The 9,777-nt window shown below is 40.5% G+C and overlaps 1 long non-coding RNA gene across 1 annotated transcript; it reads left to right on the forward strand.

The window, feature by feature from the left end:
* The first annotated feature begins 7,347 nt into the window (after positions 1 to 7,347).
* On the forward strand, positions 7,348 to 9,205 carry LOC140478885 (uncharacterized). The gene is made up of 3 exons (XR_011960886.1): positions 7,348 to 7,431; positions 7,543 to 7,714; positions 7,893 to 9,205. It is a non-coding gene; the product is annotated as an uncharacterized lncRNA (long non-coding RNA).
* The last annotated feature ends 572 nt before the right edge of the window (positions 9,206 to 9,777 follow it).

The following is a 9,777-nucleotide window of genomic DNA, read 5'->3' on the forward strand; positions in this document are numbered from 1 at the left end:
AGATTACATTTGGGAGAAGGCTTTCCAATGTCCTTAAAACATGTCATCCTTCCTGACTGCAGTGTTTAGGGATCTATAAAAATCAATGGGCAGTAGATGAGCAGATATGCAGACAACTCAGTGAAGACTGTGCAAACAATAATAGTTGCTATATTAGGGAATTTCAATTTCCCCAGCATTAATTGGGGTAATCATAATGTAAAGGATTTAGAGGGGGAAAATTTCTTGAAACATAGTCAAGTAAGCTTTTTATGTCAACATGTGTAAGTTCCAGCAAGGGATGGCGCAGCACTGGACCTAATCCTTGTGTTCAAAGCTGGACAGATGTTTGAAGTGGCAATGAGCGAGCATTTCAGTGAGAGCGGCCACAATGCCATATGTTTCAATAATTTTTTAAGAAAGCAATAGGAGGGCAAAAAGTGGGGATGAACAAAAGCATTGGCAGGTAAGATTAGTGTGAACCTCAAGATATTCTGTAAGTATATCAAGAGGAAGAGGATCATCCAAGAAAGAGTAAGGCCTATTGGAGACCAAGGAGGCAATCTCTGCATGGAGCCAGAGAACATTGGTCAGGCATTAAAAAAAACTACATCAGTTCTATCTTAACTTGGGAGAAGGAGGTGCTGAATTTGGGAAGAGGGACTGTGAGGTTGTTGACATAGTGATTGAGGAAATATTGGAGGTTTTGACAGGCTTAAAAGTGGCCAAATTCAAAGATCTGGATGAGTTGTATCCCAGACTGTTGTGGGAGGCCAGGGAGGAAATTACAGGGGCATTGACCCTAAATTTTAATTTCTCTCTGGTCACAGGAGAGGTACCAGAGGACTGGAGGAAGCTAATGTGGTTTCACCTTTCAAGAAGGTGGTAGAAGTAAACCAGGGAATTAGAGACATATGAGTCTTATATCAGTGATAGAGAAATGTTTGGAGAAAATTCTGAAAGAGAGAATTAATCTCCACTTGGAGAGACCAAGATTTGATCGGGGATAGTCACTAAGGCTTTGTCAAAAGGAGGTCATACCTAAAAATCTGATTGAAGTATTCAAGATGACCAAGTGTGTAGATTAGGATAGTTGAATGCACTTAATTTATATGGATTTCAGCAAAACTTTGACAAGGTCACATGATGAGCAACTGATAAAGCAGGTAAAAGCACTTGGGATCCAACTTGTCAAGTTGCATCCAAACTTGGCTTAGTGTAGCAGAGAGTACCATTGGTAAAAGGCTGTTTGTGTGACTGAAGGTGGTTTTTAAATGTCTGACCAATGTTCTACGGCTCCAGGGATCAGTGCTGGGTCTTGTTATACATCAGGCCAGATCCCTTCAAACATTTCAAGAAAATGGCCCAGACCTTAACTTTGCTAGTTGTTTTAAGCAGGTGTAACACAGATATTCCAGTAGTGATGAAGCTGATCAACCCACTTAGTTCTAAACAAAACAAAATTTATTTACAAGATTACCGAATGAAACACAAACAAAAGAGAACAGAATACAGAATAATTTAACCTAACCAAAAACCCAACAGATTATCCCAATTTAGTGCTGCTGGTCCCAACATATGCAACAATCCCCATAAACACCTCTTGGCACAACAGATAAAATCAAACACGGTCTTACTGGGGAGAAGTCGGAGAGAGAGGTTCAGCATGGACCTGCTTCCTTGGGTCCAGCTGTTTCACAACTGCTTGACTGCTTTCAGTGAATAAGAAAACTAAACCAGAGAAAAGCTGAGCTGGGAGAACTGGCCACTCCCCTTCTACCAGTGCCCTACAAGTGTTCTTTTAAAAGACTTGAAAGCCTTTTGCTTGAGGCAGTGTGTGTTAGCTATAATTAAACTGACTCTAAAACCTTTCAAACTTACATATTTTGGAGTCTGTGTCTTTTACAACCTCTCTGGAAATAAAGGCCAAGGACAGCATAACTTTGTTAAAGAAGCAGCATCATCACATTCTCTTATTGTTCAAGATCTATATAAACTATGTAGAAGCAAGTATGGGGTGTATGTAAGTTTGCGGATGGCACAAAGATTGATAGATGAAGGAAGTCTTGGGTTAAAAGAGGATACAGAAGCATTGGCCAGATGGGCATGTCAGTAGCAGATGGAATATCACCCTGAAAGCATATAGTCTGGACGAAGTGACAAGACAGATGAGGCTCAATGAATAGTTTGACACTCGGAGCCTCAGAGGAACAAAGGGATTTTGGGGTGTTTGTCCACAGATTCCTGAAGGTGGCAAGACAGGTTATAAGAACAGGGAGGTTATGTTGGAGCAGTACAAAACTTTGATTAGGCTACATCTGGAGTACTCCAGTGCAGTTCTGATCACTAGAAAGGATGTGATTGTGCTGGAAGCAGTGCAAAGGAGATTCAGCAAAATGTTGCCTGGGATGAAGCATTTTAGCTACAAAAAGAAGTTGGATAAACTTGGGTTTTCTTTAGAGCAAATAAAGCTGATTGATATTTGTTACAATCTTGCACATTATTGAACCTCTTATTACTTTAACCAAAGCATTAGTATCATAAAATTGTCACTCCTGTGAAGAGATGAAAGGTTGTATTTCAGCATTCTTATTTTTGTAGGGCTCTGTATTGCATTGGAACATATAAGATGTAGTTTCGTTGAGTCAAGGGTTGAAATTAGTGGAACACATGGAACAGCATGACGGTTGAGAGCCTGAATGAATCAGGCAAGAGTACCTACATCCAATTTCTGGCTTTGGGAGAACTGATGACAATTTAGTCAGGGCAGGAAGGGGCACTGGATGTAAACTAGACTCAATAATGAACCAATTAATACCGATTGTCACTGAGACCATCACATTTTTGTTGTGCTTCAGTGATTTCATGAAGCCATGTTGCTTTCCTGTGCCCTTAGAAGGCCACCCAGCATACTCACTCTGTGCCTGATCAGGAAGTCCAGCTTTAGTTGGGGGGGGGAGGTGGAGCTTTTGCAGAAAGCCTTCCCTTTCCTTGATCTACCTTTCCCCACTCTCTCACAGACCATCATCTCTCCCTCCCTCACCCTTGGTCTGGGGTCCCATGCCATTACTGCTGTCTTGTTGGAATTGTATTTTCAGCAGCCTCATGCAATGAGTAACAGCCAACCTCTGGTTGGCTGTGCTTAACAATGGGACTTTTGTCCATGGGATCCAAAGTTTGGGGGTGGCCCAGTGGTTGTCATGTAAATGTTTGAAGGGCATATGATTGTCAGGTCTCCCTTACAGAACTGCTGGAGGTTTCTTGTTTGTTCTTTGACCAGTGGACGAGACTCCAGTCAGTGCCTTAAAATCCAGTTCATTAAGTGGTATTTCATGAATGCCAGTGATCTAGTTCCAAGTTTACTAAAAGTCTAAATACTTATAGCCTTGCATTTTAAAGTGTAATACTGCAGACGTTTATTCCATATTCTTTAATAAATTAATTTCCAGTATTTTTGAATTTGCTTGGTATTAAAAGAGTCAGTACCTCAATTATCCTTCTGTTTTTAAATAGCCCATAATCAATATCAGTTATTTGCTTGTCTCATGTGGCTTCACTTCTGCACTTGGGAAAGTCACAATGTGCCAGTGACCTCATATATATTGCATGGTGACATATGCACCACAATTATATCAGTAACATAAAGTGTGCACATTTTAGAATCTGCTAGCTGAATAAAAATTCTTACTACTCAATGTTAGGAATATGTAGCATTAATGAGCTGCCAATCCAAAGAAAAGCCATATTTGTTTGAAATATGTTAAAACTATTTTAAATGTCACTATTTATAATATAAAACAAATAAAGCCTATTTTAAACTTAACATTAATGAAATTAGAATCACTTGGGAAGAAACAATGCAAAGATTTTACCACAATGAACTGGAATTCTGAACCCCAGAGTGCTGTGAATACTCAGTCATTGAGTATTGTAAAGACATACTTTGATAGATTTAGAATATTCTGTGAAATGAAGCAGATAGAGATAGGTTAGGAAAATGGAGCTGAGTTGAGGATCATCTTCTTGAATGATGGAGTGGGCTTGAAGGGCTGAATGTTTCCTATCTCTTCTGTTCCTGTATTCATTTTGAGACACTTTGCAATGAAATTATAAAAGGAAATGAGAATCATGAAGACCCAATATGCTTTGTGACACATTTTAAGAAATTATTGTCACAAAGCTGGTCCTTTCTTTTCTGAAAAGCTGTTCCTTTTCTCAAGGATACTGTGTCCTTGTTTCTTTTCATAGGGGTCATAAATACCTCCCAGCTCTGAGGTGGCTAGTTTGGTACAGAGATGAAAAAGGATTTTGAGAGGCCTTTTGTTTATATGTAAAATATGAGACTTCAGACCAAAGTGGTCATGTTATAGAAGTGACCTGTATAATGAAAGGGGAGTGGTCAGCTCTCTAGCTGAATACTTCAGTCCAGAACTAGTTAGGAGTTCAGCTGTGTGGAAACAGGATACTAGACTCTCTCTCCTTCTGTCTTTCTAATGTTTTTCAGGGGGTTTGCTTATTGGGACTGTTGTGTATGTTCGGAACAGCATAATTAAGTCTAGTTTGGATAGGCTGAGTTCTATAGGTTCTTTATTCTGTTCTTTGTATTTCATTTTGTAATTTTGTGAATAAATTTTTGTCTGTTTTAAAACCTGGTAGTCAACCTACCTAACTTACTCCGGATAATTTTCACTGTATACCTACCGAAACAAATTGCAAAGTTATGATCTGGGCTGCCTGCTTAAGAATGTTTTGAGTTGTCTGGCCTAATCCATAACGTTATGAAACTGTAGGTTATGTCCCATCATGATTATTAATAAAATTGTTAAATCTTCTGTTAATATCCCTTAAATCCGTTACTATTGGCATCTACTCTGTGGGTTAACTTGGATCGTGTATCTTTACCTTCTTATCCACTGTAAATCCACCCAAGGTTCAAAACGGCACACTTGTGGTAAGACGTTCACAGGGCTTTCATGGTAAAGGGTGTTTCACAACCACATCTAATGACCACTAGCACTGAGCACTGAAATCATAATGCAAATTATTATGCAATGCTGATTTGATACCTTAAATGCCACTTTGCAACTCCACTGTCCAGCCAATGCCCTTCTCAACTTTCTGCAGCTGAAAACATGAAGGATCCCCACCTTATTCAGAGAAATTAGGGAGCTCATAGAACATTACAGCGCAGTACAGGCCCTTTGGCACTTGATGTTGCGCTGACCTGTCATTCCAATCTGAAGACCATCTAACGTACACTATTCCATGTACGTTCATATGCTTGTCCAATGACGACTTAAATGTACTTAAAGTTGGCGAATCTACTACCGTTGCAAGCAAAGCATTCCATACCCTTACTACTCTGAGTAAAGAAACTACCTCTGACATCTATATCTATCACCCCTCAATTTAAAGCTATGCCCCCTCGTGCTCGCCATCACCATATTTGGATAAAGGCTCTCCCTGTCCACCCTATCTAACCCTCTGATTATCTTATATGTCTCTATTAAGTCACCTCTCAATCTTCTTCTCTCCAACGAAAACAGCCTCAAGTCCCTCAGCCTTTCCTCGTAAGACCTTCCCTCCATACCAGGCAACATCCTAGTAAATCTCCTCTGCACCCTTTCCAAAGCTTCCACATCCTTCTTATAATGCGGTGACTAGAACTGTACACAATACTCCAAGTGCGGCCGCACCAGAGTTTTGTACAGCTGTAGCACAACCTCATGGTTCTGGAACTCGATCCCTCTATTAATAAAAGCTAAAACACTGTATGCCTTCTTAACAACCCTGTACGTGAACGTTAGTTGCTTGTTAGTGTTTCCTGGCTAGTGGTGCAATTTTGTAAGCTTTAGGAACATTCCTATGCTTGGTTCAGCCCTTGAAAGAGAATGGCCTGACCAATTTTGTGGTACTTGTATTATTTTAAAATATAGTGTTGAAACACGATGATTTTAGATGTGGGCGCTTGATAGGGCTTCCTCTGAAAACTGGAAATGAGGGTTGATGTGAACATCTTCATTTTGATTGCCACTGTTAGGTCTCTTATTTGCTCTGCAGAAGAAAGGTAAATGTGACAGGGAGTAGCATAATCTGGATGATATTTCTCTCATATTTGAATGGCTGTTAGTGCTTGTGTGCTGAGAGATGTGAATTTGGGGCTTCAATCAGTGGTAAGTATGTAAGAGTGGGTTGAATTAATGAATTATTATGTGTCAGTTGTCATTGATGGAGATTTTATAGAATTATAGAGTCCCTACAGTGCAGAAGCAGGCCATTTGGCCCAACAAGTCCACACTGACCCTCCAAAGAGTATTCCACCCAGACCCATTCCCCTACCATAATACTTTACATTTCTCCTGACTAATGCACATAACCTACATATTCCTGAACACTATGGGCAATTTAGTATGGTCAATTCATCTAACCTGTACATCTTTGGACTGTGGGAGGAAACCGGAGCACCCAGAGGAAACCCACGCAGACACTGGGAGAATATGCAAACTCCACACAGACAGTTGCCTGAGGCTGGAATCAAACTTGGATCCCTGTCGTTATGAGGCAGCAGTGCTAGCCTCTGTGCTGCCCATAGATTGTTGGCAGATAGCTAATAGGAGTGAGGTGCAGTGAAGGTTGCTAACATTAATTGAGCAGGAGGTGCAATGTGGTTTACTCCATTAATGTACTGATGTAAATGATAAAGGTTAGCACATCTTTGCGGCATTACTTCCAAGTTAGCCAGGACTTGATCCTGGCATTGAACACTGCTGTCTAACTCCACTACATTTAGAGTTTGACTGGAGGGTTCATGGCTTTCTGCGGTTGGAGGACTTTGCCTGTGCATTTCCACACACAAGGTCTTCTACACAATGATGGTTATCATGGAACTTGTTCCTTCCTATGTTATGCCAATATTACATTTTTTTTACATCAGAATGAGTTGCACAATAACTTCCACGATCTGTTCCAATCACAATACAGTTCACCTTTTAGAGGCGCAGGCTGACTTGAAGAAGTGCTGACAATCTTTAAATTGGGCTAGCCTTTCACAATTGTGGGTATCCTGTTGAGGTGCACAGCTATTAAACATTGCCTTTAGAGCTGGCAGGGAGCTACAATCCCGTTAATTAGATGGTATTTAAGGCTGCCGCGCTGCACTCATCAGAAGCTACAATCCTTTGTTAATCCGCATTGTGAACTTCTGTGTCTATTTTTGGGGGCCATTTAATTTAATCCCTGGGATTTTAACACAAACTTGTTGACCTTATTTCATTGATATTACGGAATTGCTCACGCACTTGTGACACCCTTGCCCCCAAATCCATATACGAGCTCACAGAAGAAAGGGAATATAGAAACGAATTCAATCAGTCAGACGCACTGTAAAATAAACAAGCGATTCAAGATCTCAGTTTTCACAGTAACATATCACATATGTCGTGGAAGGAGCAGGTAAAAATTAACCTCTACTGGTAGCAGTTGGACAAACACACAGCAGCTGTATATCATAGATTGCATTATGAAATGCCTGATGCCTTTAACCCCTTAATGTTTTGGGCGTAGGTTATCTCCACTATCACCACTGAAATTGTTGCTCCATGGAGATGAGGTCCTTAGCAGCTGCCGTGTTGATTATGTGCTCAAAAAAAAGGTCATGAACCCATAATAAAACAGATGCTGCATGATTGATCTGTTCAACCACTTCGTATTCTGCTTTTTCAAAGCAGTCTTTACGGTAGGTGTATGTTAATCCGATGATTTAATTGTTTAATGTGGTCCTTCGTTATTTTACTGCATCTTAAAGTTAAATTCCTCATGAAATTTGTAGTTGCTGGTTCTGAAAATTTGATATTCTGTTTATGTATGAGGATAATGAGTATTCTACTGGTCATTTCTATCTGCTTGCTCTGAAGGAGGAAATACCGAATCGGGAGTGACACAGCCTACATACGCTTACTTGGCAAACATGATTGTAACCTATGAATCATTCTAATCCCACGCAAGCCTTTGTGATGGAAAATATATTCAGTAGTGTAAAACAAACACAGTAAATGCTGGAGAAACTAAGCCAGCGGAGAGAGGTACAGACTAAACATTTTGAATCCGATATGACTCTTCAGGAACTCTGCAACGATGAAGGGCTTTTGCCCGAAATGTCGATTCTCCGGCTCCTCGGACGCTGCCCGACCTGCTGTGCTTTTCCAGCACCACATTCTTGGCTCTAATCTGCAGTACTCACTTTCGCCTGGGTTGAGTAAAAGATGACCACTGGAACCCTTGCACCAAAGAAACGACAATGCTGAAACTTTATTTTCTGACAATCAATAAATACCATGAAGCAAGACTTGTTATTAAAAAAAATTATAAGGCAAACTTTGTGAAATCACAAGACACGTAGAAAAAATAAGCAAAAGCGTGCAAACATTTCAAGCGATATGGGGCGGCACAGTGGTTAGCACTGCTGCCTAACAGCACCAGGGTCCCAGGTTCGAATCCAGCCCTGGGCGACTCTCTGGGTGGAGTTTGCACATTCTCCTCGTGTCTGCGTGGGTTTCCTCTCCCAATACAAAGATGTGCAGGTGAGGTGATTTGGCCATGTTAAATTGCCCGTGGTGTTAGGTGCATTAGTCAGAGGGAAACTGGTTGGGCCACGGTTTCCACACTGTAGGTGGAATGAATACTGAAAAAGTTAAATCGCTTCGGAAGGTCATTTTTTTTCTTGACCGTATCATAGAACTCGCAAATCATTCCACTCAGATTACAGGCAAATCTAATTTCCTTCTCCAATAACATGCAGTGGGTGGTGTGCCATTGGGATCACTGCTGGTACCTCAACTGTTTATAATTTTATATAAAGGGACAGAAGGTATGGTTACCAAGTTTGCTTATAGTAGAGATATATGGGAAAGTAAGTTGTGAAGAGGATGTAAGGAGGCTCCAGAAAGAAACTGATAGTTTGAGTGATCTGGCAAATAGAGTATGAGTGGGAAAAATGTGAAATTGTCTATTCTGACAGCGAAAATAAAGCAAAATATATTGTCAGAATGGAGAGAGGTTGCAGAGTTCAGTAAGGCAAAGGGATCTATGTGTCTGCGTGCATGAATTGCAGAAGGCTTCTAAGTAGAATTGCCCCTAATTATAGTGAGATTCTGCATGCTTCCAATTCCGATACTTGAGTTCCTCCCTTTGCCGAACACAGCCACTGTCACCTAATAGCTCCACCCCCCCCCCCCCCGAAGTTCACTGTGCAAACCAAAAAGACTGGGGACACAAACCCCACCAGCATAACCGCTTATCAGGGCTGTTTGCCCAAGTCAATCATACAAACTCCGACTGATTTTCATGCAGCTCATCCACTGACTTCCAGTAATCCTAGTCCTATGTGTTGAATGAAAGGGAAATAAAGAGAAATGGAAACCGAGCAGGCGCAGGGAATTAAGGCTTTTTAAACTGTGCTATGATTTCTATGTTATATCTTATTTGAAAAGTCATTACATTTGTTTGGGCGGTCATATCCTGCTTAGATTGTGGCACGCACCTCTTAAAAAGCAATTCATTTACATTGTGATGAATATATAAAAAGGAATTCCTTTTGAAAAATGTAGCTATACATCATTTTTTCCCAAGCATGGTTTGTCAAGCAACAGAGATATCTCAAAAATTACACCTACAATATTTCAGCAAAACATGCCCCAGATCTGAAACAATTCAACTTAGATTTTCAAGGGCAATCCAATGTCCTCCAAAGTACATGACAGTGTATCAACTCTGCTGTGATTATAGACTCTTTACATGTAT

The sequence above is a fragment of the Chiloscyllium punctatum genome, chromosome 6 (genome assembly GCF_047496795.1).
Source record: "Chiloscyllium punctatum isolate Juve2018m chromosome 6, sChiPun1.3, whole genome shotgun sequence".
Lineage (NCBI taxonomy): Eukaryota > Metazoa > Chordata > Chondrichthyes > Orectolobiformes > Hemiscylliidae > Chiloscyllium > Chiloscyllium punctatum.